The sequence below is a fragment of the Diabrotica undecimpunctata genome, chromosome 1 (assembly GCF_040954645.1).
Source record: "Diabrotica undecimpunctata isolate CICGRU chromosome 1, icDiaUnde3, whole genome shotgun sequence".
Lineage (NCBI taxonomy): Eukaryota > Metazoa > Arthropoda > Insecta > Coleoptera > Chrysomelidae > Diabrotica > Diabrotica undecimpunctata.
In genome coordinates, this window is record NC_092803.1 from 3,452,219 (window position 1) to 3,468,088 (window position 15,870).

Here is a 15,870-nt window from a genome sequence, read left to right on the forward strand (position 1 = left end):
ACTAATGGAGCTCATGAATAAATATTTGCCTCCACGAAATTAAATGATGTAAAAGTATTTGAAGAAAAGTGGAATAGTACTAAGAATAGTCATTACGTAGACTAGCGTGGAGCTTCATATTATGATTTCTGTATTTTTAAAATTCAAATACGTTTCAAAAAAATAAAAAAAAAATAATTAAAAAAAACTAAATAAAGTAATTTTATTATTTATTTATTATATTTTTTGCTCCTAACGTATCAACAAAACATAGAAGCATCCGATTTACTAGACTGTAATACTAACTTCAATTCTCTTTTATAGAATGTTCTAAAATTGTTAATTTTTTCTTAAATACTCTTCATTCACAACTTTATTTACTTCTTGAAACTTTGAAACTAGAATGTTCATTGCCTGTTTGCGAGTGATTCTGTCGTGATATGTTTTACTTTTAATTCGCCATAGGCATTCCTATTCTTTATATCCTTATATAACGCTTTAAAAAATTCTAGCTAAATGAAACTATGTCGATTTTCTATATGATCAAAGCTAGCAGTTAAAAAATGTATTCTTGCAGTATCAAACTGTAAACGGTCATACACGCTTAACAAATCGATGAGATCAACTCTGCAGTAGTGCAGCAGACAGGCCAGTATGGTTGGAGTAGTTGAACGACGCCGTAGTACCGTGAGTGGTCGCCTTAAGGTTGTTATGAAGTGTGCGTTCTTGAATCGGTTTTTAAGACATTTGCTTGACTAAACTGCTTAACACAAATTTCACACTTACAAGATTTTTTCTCTAGTGTGCATTCTTCTATGTCGTTTTAAACTATCTGTTACAGTAAACTGCTTAAAGCAAATTTCACACTTGTAAGGTTTTTTTTCTAGTGTGCACTATCAAATGTCTTTTTAAAGAACTCGGGTCTCTAAACTGCCTAAAACAAACTTCACACGTATAAGGTTTTTCTCCAGTGTGCGTTCTCCAATGCCTTTTTAAACTAAGTGATACAGTAAATTGCTTAAAACAAATTTCACACGTGTAAGGTTTTTCTCCAGTGTATATTCTCAAATGTTTTTTCAAATCACTGTTTTGAGAAAATTGCTTAAAACAAATTTCACACGTGTAAGGTTTTTCTCCAGTGTGTATTCTCAAATGTTTTTTCAAATCACTGTTTTGAGAAAATTGCTTAAAACAAATTTCACACTCGTAAGGTTTTTCTCCAGTGTGTTCCATCAAATGTATTTTCAAACTACCTGCCATAGTAAACTGCTTAAAGCAAATTTCACATGTGTAAGGTGTTTCTCCAGTGTGCGTTCTTAAATGCGTTTTTAAAACATCTGCTTGAATAAACTGCCTAAAACAAATTTCACACTGGTAAGGTTTTTCTCCGGTGTGAGTTCGCCTATGTCGTGTCAAACTACGTGCTACGGTAAACTGTTTAAGACAAATTTCACATTTATATATCTTTTTTGCAGTGTTAACTCGCATAGGTTCATTTAAATGGTGTTGACTTATTTGATGTTCTTGATTACAGGAATGTTCAGGTAATGTTTTCATAATTTCTAATCTGCTCTTGTTTTGAGGCAAACCTAAAACAAAAACTAAGCTATACATTTTTCTCCTGTTGAAAATGAGGAGGATGTGTGTACATTCAATCGAGCCTTAAATATGCACGTGTATACATCTTATATATTATCCAGAATCATTATTTGTGTCCGAAACGATTCCGCAAAAAGACCAAGAGGAAAAACCAAGCGATTCCGCTTGTGAAGATAAAAGAAAAAGATAAAATCTAAATTTAAAATCATCTCAAAGTAATGATGAAACTAGGAGTTTTGAAAACGATATTGCATTATGGCCAGAATACTTAACAGACGCCATGCAAGAGTATTATATAAACAATTTGGAATCATCTTCTCTTCGATGCAACGAAGGGTCAAAACAAATAAAAGAAAATTAATTATTTCCTCCTTCAGAACAAATAAAGGCTTGGGCTCACCTTTCATGCGGCCTTTCAATCATTCTTATCATTTTTCCTCAAACAAAGATAAAAGACCGATCTGAAAAAGATGTAACAGAGAATGCTTCAAGACTCTTTAACAAAAAGACGAATCCCTAAATATAGCAGTCTTAATATATTGTAGCATGCTAAATTTTTCTATACATATGAAATACCGTAAGCAATAATCTCGGTTTTCAGTCGATTCAGCTCAATCAATCGGTTACTTGTTATTTCTTTTAAACGGTGACGAAAAGTATTGAAACGAACGAACAATTGAAATGATTCGATCGTATTCAGAGTCGGTCACTGATTGATTTTGTTCTCGTAAAACGAACGATTGACGCAACACTAGGCTATATTATTCCATAAACGAATACATTTCCTTTTAAAACACTCCATTCAAGTACTAATTATATATAATCCCTCTTAAAATTTTATTGGTTTTTAGTTAAAAGCGTTCTAAAACGTTCTATTTTCTCATGGGAACACATATTTCGAACTAAAATACACATCCTCTTCCCAAAAATTAATTAGCTTAGGCCTAATTTATAAAAAGCCAAAATTCTATTTTAGTTGCCAGTTAATATTTGAATGTCAATATGCATTAAGACGTAGATATTTGTTGTTGTTACCATCAAGAGAAACTCATTATATTGTGGTTAGTTGTTTACTGTTCGTTATTAATGAATTGCGATACTAAGAGATATTTTTTTTCGTTATTTATAGTCTAGAGTCCGTCCCTCTGGCAATTCACATGATGCCGCACTATTCACTCACAAGCTCCTGTTGTCACGTCGAGGCCTTTTGTAATATTTTTGCTAAAGAGGTAAAAATATCATATTTCAACCTCTTGTAGACCATCTGCTTATCTTCGGGCCTACGCCTACCATCGCAGTTCAACAAACTATAGTGATTGAATATTTTATAATGATAATGTTTTTTGCTAGGGACAATAATTGTAACGTTGATTTAGTAAGTAAAACGGAACAATGGTCATAATTCTCGTTCAGATTGTAGCCAAAGATTCATTTGATTTTTAATTTTTTTGAGAGATAATAAAGTTTTGATTAAGGTATTTCCGCAGAAAAATCATCGGGGAAGGCAACAGGAAACCACCCCAATTAACTTTCCCTAGTATAATCACAATGGATCAAGTCAATATAGAAACGGCCCTTAGTCCCGGACACCCCTTAAGTGGGGAGAGGGTGCTAAGAATCCCACGGTTGCCACAAATATTTAGATTTAAGCATGATAAGAAGATTGGTACATGGAATGTACGAAGTTTATTCCAGGCCGGGAACATTGACATACTTGGATGCAGTGAAGTTAGATGGCCCAATTTAGGCCAGTGCGAAATAGAAAACCACACAATATACTACTGTGGAGATACTCCAACAAGAAACAAAAACGGAGTGACTATAATAGTAGAGTATCGAGTTAAGTTTCACAGACTATAATAGTAAATAAACAAGTTAACAAATGTGCACCCTTGAAAGAATCCCTAAAACATACCAAAAAACAAGAAGTGAATATCCTGCTAGGAGATTTCAACGCCAAAGTAGACAATGGAGGTGTTGGCAATACTGTGGGAAACTTTGGACTAGGTACGCGAAACGATAGAGGAGACTGCCTTGTTCAGTTCTGTCAGGAAACGTACAGTGCAATAATGAACACTTTTTTCCAATTACCACCTCGAAGACTCTACACCTGGAAATCTCCAGCTGACTGTCAAAACAAAAAAAAAATGATTAGAAACCAGATTGACTACATCATCATCAACAAACGATTTCAGAATTCCGTAAAATCCGCAAAAACATATCCGGGAGCAGATGTTCCATCAGACCATAATCTTTTACTAGGAAGTTTCAAATTCCACATGAAAAAAGTCCATATAAAAAAGCACAAAAACGTCCGGACATCTAGAAGTTAAAAGATAAAACCACAAGAGAAGAAGTTAAAGAGGATATCAACAAAAAAAAATAAACAGCATGGTAATCTCAGATATTAATCAAGAAAACATAAGTTTGGATGATATGTGGAATAAAATCAAAAATATCTGTAATTCAGTGGTAGATAATAAACTTGAACCAGAAAACAATATAAAGAAACAGCCATGGATGAGACAAGAAATATTAGAGCTAATGGAAGAACGAAGAAAACACAGAAATAAGAATGAGGAAAGGTACAAAGAAATAAACAAAATCATTAAGAAAAGATTAAAGAAGCAAAAGAATCATGGCTACAAGATCAATGCATAGAAATAGAATCCCTAGAACAGAAGCATGACACTTTTAACCTACATAAAAAGATCAAAAACTTAACGGAGGGAAATGGATCACGAAGTCATAACTTAATACTACACGAGTACAACAATCTGCTCTACGAAAATGAGAGAATACTTGAGAGATGAAGGCAATACATGAAAGAATTATTCAAGGAAGAGCAAGGCGCTCAGTGTAGTAACATATGCAATAAAAAGACTAAACCCTATTCATTCTACAAATTCCCAATCGTCAATAGAACCACGTGTAAGCCAAACAGGGTCGTACTGATGTACGACCTATGTATCATATGATTTTTTAAAATATTTACTTTTGAAACTGTTAGGGTAAGAATTTCTTGAAATTTAATCATTATATCACAATTAAACTAAACTCTAAAAAATAACACGACCAGTAAATAACTTAACAATAACTATAACATAAATATAACACAATATATTAATTTAAAAATCAACACGATACAATCTGAATTTAAAATGATGGCAAGTTGGGATCTGTAACATGAGAATCTGTCTAATAAATTATATTTAATAGCCTCTTGACGAATGAGACGGCGAATATCAACACGTGCTCATGCTTACTGATGGGAATTTGGTAAACGAATAAACTTTAAAAACCAACAAAGCACCTGGACCTGATAACATACAAGCTGAAATATTGAAACTATTTGAAAACAATCAACTCAAACTCCTAACGAGTCTACTGAACAAAATCTATGAAACTGCAGAATTTCCTACAGACTGGCTAGTTTCTACTTTCATCCCTCTCCCCAAAAAGGCAAATGCCACCAGATGCTCTGATTACAGAATTATAAGCTTAATGAGCCATGCACTCAAAATCCTTCTTTCTGTTATTCACTCTCGCATATATAGAAAACTTGAAGAAAACATTAGCAGTGTTCAGTTTGAGTTTAGAAGCGGACTGGGAACGCGAGAGACCCTATTTTCCATACAAGCATTGATACAAAAAGAGCTGCTTTATAGACTTTGAAAAAGCATTTAACAAGGTGCAACATCAAAAATTATTTCAGATACTGAAAGAATCTAGTATTGATAACAAAGATTTACGCCTTATTAAAAATTTATACTTACAGCAAAGGGCAACTGTACAAGTAGACAACGAAATCTCACAAGAATTCACGATAAAACGGGGAGTACGTCAGGGCTGCATTTTATCACCGACGTTGTTCAATACTTACTCAGAAATGCTGTTCAGGGAAGCTATTGATGGTTTAAGAGAAGGTATAAAAGTCAATGGTGAAATCATAAACAGTTTAAGATATGCGGACGATACGGTTTTGATTGCTGATAATGTGGAGGATCTGCAAAACACTAATAGACCGTGTAGATGAAGCTTGTGACAGATACGGCATGAAATTAAACTGTAAGAAGACCAAAATTCTTGTAGTAAGTAAAAACGACGTAATACAGCACCAATTCACAGCTAATAATGAACCATTGAAAATAATCGACAAAATTACATACCTTGGATGCAGCCTAAATAAGGAATGGGACCACTCACAGGAAATAAGATGTCGTATAGAAAAGGCGAGAGCTGTCTTCAATCGCCTCAGGAAGATTTTATGTAATATGCACCTGCACATTGATATAAGAACACGAGTTTTGAGATGCTATGTACCCTTTTATATGGATTCGAAACCTGGAGCTTGACGGAGGCAACATCTAAACGATTAGAAGCCTTCGAAATGTGGTGCCACACGCTCAGAATTTCCTATATCCAGCATGTTACAAAAAAACACCGTTATCCAACGTATGAATTTGGAAATTATGCGTATCGTGAAAATCAGAAAGATGACATACTTAGGGCATGTGATGCGCAATGAGAAGTATCAACTAATTTTACAAGGCAAAACAGAAGGCAAATGATCTCATGGGTGCAGAAGGACATCGTGGTTGACGAACATCAGACAGTGGGCAGGAATGACCACCATACATCTATTTAGAGCAGCTGTCAACAAAGTTGTATGGACCAATGTCATTGCCAACATCCACAGAGGATAGACACAAAAGAAGAATATTTCCGCATTGTCTATTATTTAAAGTATATAAATGATTACAATCTGTTTTAAATTTAGGATTTCTACTGACAGTGTGTTTCATTACATTATTTATTATTAAAAATTTTTGAGCATTAATAAACAACGTTTATTGCTTATTTTCTTTAAAGTCATGTGTTTTTGTAAGTTAAATAAACATTATTTTTTGAGACGTATTATTTTATTTTTGATTAGAAAGGATATAACTTATTTGAATTTTGTTGTAGAAGGTATTATAATAATTCTTCTGAAGTATTTTATTGAATATATAACCTTTTTTGCAGCTTATGGTTAGATATGTCAATTTTTTGGGACAAATGTTTATTTATTTTGTAGCACTTTTATTATCTTTCATATGTACTTATAGAAATCACCTTGTATGCACTAAAACACCGAAGAATATTTTTCATGTATTTCTGTTTCCTATATACAAGATAAAACACCGAAATATTATTTCTTTCTTTTTGCGTCGACGAGTTGATATAAACACATTTTAGAAGTTTGTTTATATATCACAGATGTGTATTACCTCAGTATTCTTTTGATCGAAGCCGCTTTGGGATTTTTGTGCGTCAAAAAAAAAATAGGAATTTAACCTTATATGTTTTGTTTATACCGCGTTGGGCGAATGAATTTTAAAGAGAATTGCATCACTCTCGCTGGAGCTACTGTCAAAGGCAGATGGTTTCAGGTTAGTCCAAATTTTTCGTCAAATTTGCAATGTTTTTTCGTTTTTCATCTTCAGTTATGGAAAATATGTAGTTTGTTGAGAAGTTCATAGTGCAGTTATAGAGGTTTAGAAGAATCTTTGAATAGTCAAGATGCTCCGAGTTTCGGCGTTAAAAAGCCGGCAAATTTGTTGAAAAAAGTGATTTATACTCAATGTAATGTGTCAGTTCTGATAAGAGTAATCACTGTTTTTGTTTTATGTCATCTCTCACCTAAGAGATTAGTATCTAAGAGATTTGCGGCGTTTCCAACAAATTTGAAAGATTCCCACATGTGTTCCAGTTTTTAAAGATTAATAGAACCTAACCCCAGAAAGTTTGCGTCCAGTGCTTAACTTCCAGCCTCATTTTTCGCTGTTTGGAGATGAATTTGTTCGTGTGGCAGTGAATCTAACTCCAGTTCCACCCCCAGAAATTTTGGTGAAATCCAGGTAATTTTTTTTGTTGAACTTTTAAAGAAAAAATAAACATTTTCTAATAATAATTGCTTTCATAACAGTTTAAGAAATTGTAATAATTAAAATTATAGATGTTAGGGTGTGGCTTAGATGTCATATTGTTCTCAGTTTTAATATTGACATCTGACAGCTAGCTTTATTTTTTTGACATTTGGTAAACACCTAATCATAAAAACAGATCTTGTTTTGCTTTGTTTTTTTTTTAGAAAAAGGTTAACCTCTATGCATAGTTTCATTTATGAAGCTATTTTTCATTTCTAATTTTTTCCGTTACAAATTGTCGCCCATTAACTAATTGTAAGTTCTTATAGTATCTCCAACTTCTAGAGTTTGTAAACGGATAGAACATAGTAAGTTTGTTTTTTGATATTTTGTATTTTATTGTTATATTTATATTTACCCTAAACCATTTTGTTTATTTCTTAAAAAAAAGTTTCTAACCGCTTTTTGAGTTTTTTTAGGAAGGAAGAGCCTTTTCTTTCATCCAGCAGGAAGATTCTTCAAAGCACCGTCCTTATTTTAAATAGCTTGAGAGCCTTCTTGTGTTTTGTTTGTCCAGGAGACTCATGTAAGTATCCCTTTTGTTTAATTTTTGTAGTTGCCCCAATCTAAGTCCCCTTGTCATTCACTTATCCACGACCCAGTTCTCCAAATAAACCCTGAGTGGCCGTTCGCAAACGTTTCGATTTGTTTTGCCTGCCTTATCTCCACCCCAGTAGTTTCTGTCCCAAATTTTCAACCCCCTATAGTAATACCCTATGTGGTAGGCAAAATAATCGTTACAATTTTTGAGTTCGTTCATAAGTTTCCAGTTAAAACTTATAAATCAAAATTATTGTAAATAAAATATATAGACAAATACATTTTATATACATCTACGTATACATATAATAAGTATAAAGTTTCCAAGATTTTGATAAAAATCGGAAAATTAAATATATATATTGCTCTAAAGTAAGAGTGGAAAGGAAAGAGTTGAATCTAAAGTAATTATAAAAAATAAGAGAGTATTGTTTATTTAACATGTAACATTTATAGATGTCACATTTTACACAACTTCGGCTGGCATGGACTATAAACGCATGTAGTAGTGAATCCCAATCCACACTTGCTGTGCACAGATGCAAGTGGTTAGTTATTATTGTAAAATTACCCGCTTAAAACAAGTTTTACACTGATGAGATTTTTATCCAGTGTGCAATCTCATTAGATTTTTCAAAGTATATGTTACAGTAAAGTTCTTAAACCAATTTAATACATTTAAGATTTTTCTCCAGTATGCGAACTCTTATGATTTTTTAAAGAATGTGCTACAGTAAATTCCTTAAAACAAATTTCACACTTGTAAGGTTTTTCTCCAGTGTGTACTCTTAAATGTCTTTCTCCGGTATGTATTCTCAAATGTTGTTTCAAACACACTGCTTGAGTAAACTGCTTAAAACAAATTTCACACTTGTAAGGCTTCTCTCCAGTGTGCACTCTCAAATGTCTTTTCAAATTACTGTTATTAAAAAACTGCCTAAAACAAATATCACACTTGCAAGGCTTTTCTCCAGTGTGTATCCTTAAATGTTTTTTTAAAATTACAGCATAACTAAATTGCTTAGAACAAATTTCACACTTGTAAGGCTTTTCCCCGGTGTGTACTCTTAAATGGTTTTTTAAAGTTCTAGCGTTACTAAATTGCTTAAAACAAATTTCGCACTTGTAAGGCTTTTCTCCAGTGTGTATCCTTAAATGCGTTTTTAAATTTCCATCTCGATTAAATTGCTGAGCACAAATTTCGCACTTGTAAGGCTTTTCTCCAGTGTGTATCCTTAAATGATTTTTCAAAGTTTCATAATGACGAAATTGCTTAGAACAAATTTCGCACTTGTAAAATTTTTCTCCAGTGTGCGTTCTGGTATGTCGTTTCAAACTAACTGTTGTTGTAAACTGCTTTAAACAAATTTCACACTTATAAGGTCTTTCTCCGGTGTGTATTCTCAAATGTTGTTTCAAACACTCTGCTAGAGTAAACTGCATAAAACAAATTTCACACTTGTAAGGCTTCTCTCCAGTGTGAAATCTCAAATGTCTTTTCAAATTACTGTTGTTAGAAAACTGCCTAAAACAAATTTCACACTTGTAAGGCTTTTCCCCGGTGTGTACTCTTAAATGGTTTTTTAAAGTTCTAGCGTTACTAAATTGCTTAAAACAAATTTCGCACTTGTAAGGCTTTTCTCCAGTGTGTATCCTTAAATGCGTTTTTAAATTTCCATCTCGACTAAATTGCTGAGCACAAATTTCGCACTTGTAAGGCTTTTCTCCAGTGTGTATCCTTAAATGATTTTTCAAAGTTTCATTATGACGAAATTGCTTAGAACAAATTTCGCACTTGTAAAATTTTTCTCCAGTGTGCGTTCTGGTATGTCGTTTCAAACTAATTGCTGCTGTAAACTGCTTTAAACAAATTTCACACGTGTAAAGTTTTTCTCCAGCGGATGTTCTAAAATGACTTATCTGATGTTCTTGATTACAGGAATGTTCGGGTAATTTTTCCATCATTTCTATTCTGTGCTCATTTTGAGGCAAACCTAAAAGATAACCCGATTTATGTAATGTTATTCTGTAAGGACAATTTATGTACAAACTATAGAACCGAAATAAATGCACAAGAACAACAATCGTGTATAAATAAACGAGATAAATTATAAGTTTTATGAAATCAAATCCAATGACAAGTATAGGAAATATGCAAATTGCAGTTGATAAATGCAATATATTAAGACTAATCGAAGAGGTTTATAAAATATAAGGAAAAAAAAAATATACTGAAAGTATTAGTAAAGTATCGATAATAATAAAGTGAAGCAAAGAATACATTACTTCATAAAATGTATAAAAATACAGAAAATAGAGTGAATATATAATTATAGTATATAATACGAAAAAATAAATCGTCATTACATTGGGAGTTTTATGATTATATTGATTAAATAACCAAAAACATTTTTTATTATTAATAATATAAATTTTATGAAACAATTGTTTTAGTTTAGTACAACAAAAAATAACAATTTTAAGGTTGATCTGCACCCTATATTAATTTGTTTCTGATCCTAGAGATGGCTCTACTGCGGCATGCTGCTATGGTAAATTTTTTAACTTAATTGTAGATTTCTACTTGATGACTCTAATATTTTCAAACCTTAATATAAATTACAGTTTTCTATCGTTATATCCATTGGCTGAGTTGTCAAGTTGTGTAGACAGTAATTTTATCAAATACGCTTTACCATTTAATGCCGATAACTTCATTACTATAGTAGAGCAAATAAGCGAAGATATCTGTTACATCTTTATGTATAATATTTTACTACTCTGCTGTGTCAATTGGAATATAATATATGGCATTCATACAGTGAATTTATTAACAAACATGTCTTAATGATTTTTGTTTAACTTTTTGTGACCTATAATGTAGGTTTGTCAAATAATCACAGTTACGCTTTTGCAGGAACATATTGTTATTAGAAAAATAGAGTTTCATACACACATATCATTGAAAAATGATTTATGTTATATAAACACTGTCATCGACAAAGAAATTATGTAGGTACTTAGGCTGCGATGTCTGTGAATATCGTATTACCATCAAATTTTTAGTGGGAATTACATTTAGGTAAATAGTCAATCGTCAAAAATGTTATTTAAAACATGCGAACATGTCTTCCTTTTGGTCTGTTTATTACTGGTTTCAGGTTTGTTATATTCCTAATTAGTGCGTCTTCTTCTCTGCTTTCTTCTTCTTCAAGTGCCATCTCCACGGCGGAGGTCGGCAATCAACATAGCTATTCGAATTTTTGAGACGGCCGCTCTGAAAAGTTCAATTGGTGTACATCCGTACCCAAAGGTTGACTATCTACATATTTTTGCTCATATTCCCCAAACTCATCCTTAATTTTCATTTTAACTTCCATAGTTAATAATAAATTATGTAAAAATAAAATAAATTAACGAAATATTGTTCTGAAGCTATTTTCTTGTGGCATTTTAAATTAATTACTATTTAACTGGGAATAAGCCACAATTAAAGGTTAAAATACGTTTATTGACGTTTCAATTTCCACTTCGGAAATCGTTCTCAAAATTTTTCAGAACGATTTCCGAAGTGGAAATTGAAACGTCAATAAACGTATTTTAACCTTTAATTGTGGCTTATTCCCAGTTAAATAGTAATTAAATTAACGAAAGTACCCGAAAGTAAAAAACGGATCATAGCCGCAAATGTCAACCATGGAAAAATATGTTTCAATTTAGAGTTTGGTCACAGAATAATAAAACAATTGTTATTTATTCTGTGGTTTGGTAGTGTTGGCATATTTATGTTGTAACATACCACATATCTCTGGTTGTCTCAAATATAAAGAGAGAAAGCTTTTAAAAAGCAAATCTGACTATATTATTAAATTAACAGAAAATACAACAAAAAAAAAACACTCATAATGAAAAAAGTTGAATCAAGAGTTTGCGTCAACTGACAACTGCCATCGTATCGTATTTTCATGGTTTAAGTAATTACTAAATATGTAATCTTCTTTTTTATAGAGAAGTGCTGCAGTATTGCTAGTAGCAAGAAAAACTGCCACACACAAGAAATAAGAAATGTGCTGGCGGATGCACTTGTATGCAAGCCAAAAAAGTGAAGTGAAAGGTGAATCAATTTAATGCTTTGTGATAAAAATATTTCTATTTTTTTGCGTTAAATAACATTTATATAAATATATTTAAATAATATTAACCACCAAAACTAATAATCTTTAAATTGATTACGAATAGGTAATTACATATTTTCGAAATTTTCAAATTCACTCCAATGTAATACTAGCACCCTTTTCTACACCAGCGCCGTCCTAGCGACAAATTAAGCAAACAGCTAAAATAGTGTACACAAATGTCAAGGTCGCTCAATTTCGATCCTTCTCCTGTTTTATGGGACTCCATAGTTGCGACAAAAAAACAAACATAACATCATATGTTCGTTGTTATTGGTCCGATATTATTAGATAGATTTTAATACTCTGATCCCCGATTAAAAATCTTTGTGTATAGATAGTCTGCAGTTTAAAGTTATATCTACGCCTACATGTTCCGTTTTCACAGGCCACTCCGAAAATTTTGCGTAAGTACCTTTCTTTTAAAAATCTAATTGTTTAGGTTTGAGTCCATGCCTCTGATCCATATGTAAGAACGGAAACTATCAGTGTGCTATACAATCTTATATGAGGTTTTTGAGACCGAAGTTTATTAGCCAAGTCACGGAATAATAAACAATCAGAATGCCCACTCTGCTTGTCAAGATAAGTTCGCGCAGACGGACTCAACCATGTTTTAAACGAAACCAGCGCTGTTCAGTGAAATTTTATGTGGTGTGTATAGAAAATATAATCCGGTTTAATTTATTTACGGCAACTATAGACATAATATGCACTATTTTATTCGTACTTTTAGTTTAAGAATAGATTATATTATTTCAAATGTACTCAATTATTAATCTCTAAAAATTTAAATTACAGTTCTGTCGTACCTTGTCACAAATGTCTTAATTCGAGTCTATGTTTCCGTCTAAAACATGGCGTTCAAACTTCAAAGCTGACAAACTTCAAAGGCGGCATCTGAGAGTGAGCATTCTGATTATTATTTATTCTGTGGCCAAGTGCTTTGATAGACCATGATAACATATATTTTCAAATATAATTCACCTTTTTATTTCCCCTGATGCGTTATTATTGAGGTTAACCGATGTTCCTAGATATATGGCCTCTTCTAAGTTTTGGTCAATGATAATTCGATCTGCGTTAACATTTCCAATTCTCTTGTATGTATTAATCGCTATGAATTTGGTTTTATTGTGATTTATATATAATCCCATTCGTTCTGGCTACAATGTCCACGTCGTCAGTATATGCTAGCATTTGGACTAATCTATAAATACAGTTCCTCTGCTATCTAAATTAGCGTCTCGTACGACATTCTCTAAGGCTATGTTAAAAAGCTGACAGGCCAACACGTCTCCTTGCCTTTACCCCAGATGCATTTCAAATGGAGTTGATGAGTCGTTCTGTATTTTTACTGCTCATAGCATTTGGCCATCGTCACATGAGTTTTTTTGGAATTAACAACTCATCCATAGCGTTGTAAAGACTTGGTCTTATGAAACTGTCATATGCAGCTTTAAAATCGACAAAAATATGGTACATGATAAAAAAATAAGAAATCCGTCAAATATTTAACTACTTTTAATTTTACACATAAAAATTTTAAATCGGTATCACATACGGATACTCGCGAATAACGTAATGAACATCGCACTTTGACGATTAAAACAATGTTCCGATGTCCTCGCTATTCCATCGGTGGAGTCCGTTCCAAAATTTGTGTCTCTGCATGTCACACGTCTTAAACCGCAAACAACCCCTGATGATTTACATAAAATGTTAGCTGTATCTTGAACTGCAGAATATCTACAAGCATACGTTTGGTGGTAAAGATATTACCACTATAATTAAGCGAAACCGCCTGCAGTGGGCAGGACATGTAGCCCGGGCCCCTGAGTCAAACATGATAAAAAAGATTCTAACAGCGCAACCCGTAGGAATGAGAAGACGGGGTAGACCAAAGCTGAGGTGGATGGACGGGGTAACACAAGATGCCGAGAAGATCGGAGTCGGCAACTGGAAAATGCAAGCGAGGGACAGAATAGAATGGCGTAGAAACCTTGAGAAGGTCGAGGCCCTCTAAGGGCTGTAGCACCAAGATGATGTTAGCTGTATCATTTCCTGAAGTCCAATGTATGGTACACAAATCAAAAATGTCTGAAGCATATAGTTCCATGAAGGTCACCATTAATCAAGAAAACCTAAAGAGAGCTTGGAACAAAGATGTTTGGCCAAAGGGTGCAGTGGTATCTAAGTTTTTTGTGAAGAGGAGGATTCCAATGTAACTGGATCCTCTTTAAAAAGTATTGTTAAATTTAAAAATTGTTTAAATGTCATTCACTATAATGCTCAATCGTTACGTAACTCTTTTCTAGATTTTGAAGTTCTGCTTAATCATATTTCAGCTGATTGTTTGTGTCTTAATGAGCACTGGCTTTTACCTGATGAGCTACATACTGTCAATATTAATGGCTACCGTATGGTTTCTGGATTTTGCAGGACCGCCAAGTCTCATGGAGGTGTAGGTATATATACTAGGAATAACGTAAGTTTTAATCATTTGAATCTTGAAAATCTCTCTTCTGAACAGTATTGTGAGATTACAGGTATTTTATTAAATAAATCTAATGTGCGACTTATCACTGTCTATCGTACTCCAGATGGTGATTTAGACAAATTCTTTACCATTATGGCTAAAGCTCTTAAAAAAAATTAATGTCTATAAACCTGTTATAATTACGGGTGACTTTAATGTCCATTTTAATGAAACAGATATCAGAACTTTAAAACTCTGTAATTTTTTTAGATCTTACAATATTACAAAAAAATTTAAATTTAATACTCGAAGTAATAGATGTCTTGATAATGTTTTCACAAATATTGGTGGTACCACAAAACCTGTGGATATCACTCACACATCTGACCACAGAGGTATTTCCTTTCAGATAGCTTACTCATCCACAAATTGTGCAACCAGAGTTTGTTATAGACCTATCACAGATAAAGGACTCTTCAATCTGAACCAGATTTTGCTAAATTGCAACTTTAATTTTGTATACAATGATAATTTGGATATTAATTTAAAATGTTAATTGATGTGTTATTAAATTCCATAAATATCTCTTTTCAAAAAAAATCGAAATTGCTGAATAAAAACAATCCAGGTAAAAAAGTAAACTGGTTCAATGACACTTTGAGAAAAATGCGTGAGAGACTTCAATTTATTATAGCAATAAATAGAAACGATCCCATTGCTGCACCTAGAAGTACCATTATCAAACTTAGAAAAGAGTACAGGGAAGCCATCAAGCTTGCAAAAATTAATGCAAATGATAGGTTTATAAAACATTCTGGCAACTCTCAACAAGCTATGTGGAAACTAATTAATGGTAACAAACATAAAAATGTTTTCTTCACTGATAATTCTAAACTCAATGCAGATAGTTTTAATAGCCACTTCTGCTCAACTGCTGAGAGAGTAATAAATGAACTTGAGGTTCCTCAGCTAACTCTTGATGACTATTTAAAGTGTATACCACAGAAAAATATCCCGTGTTTTAGCTTTCAGCCAGTGAACTTTAGTGAAGTTGACTTAGCTATTACAGAAATAAAAAATAGTAACAGCAAAGATCCTGATGGGTTTAACACAAAAATTATTAAAACAA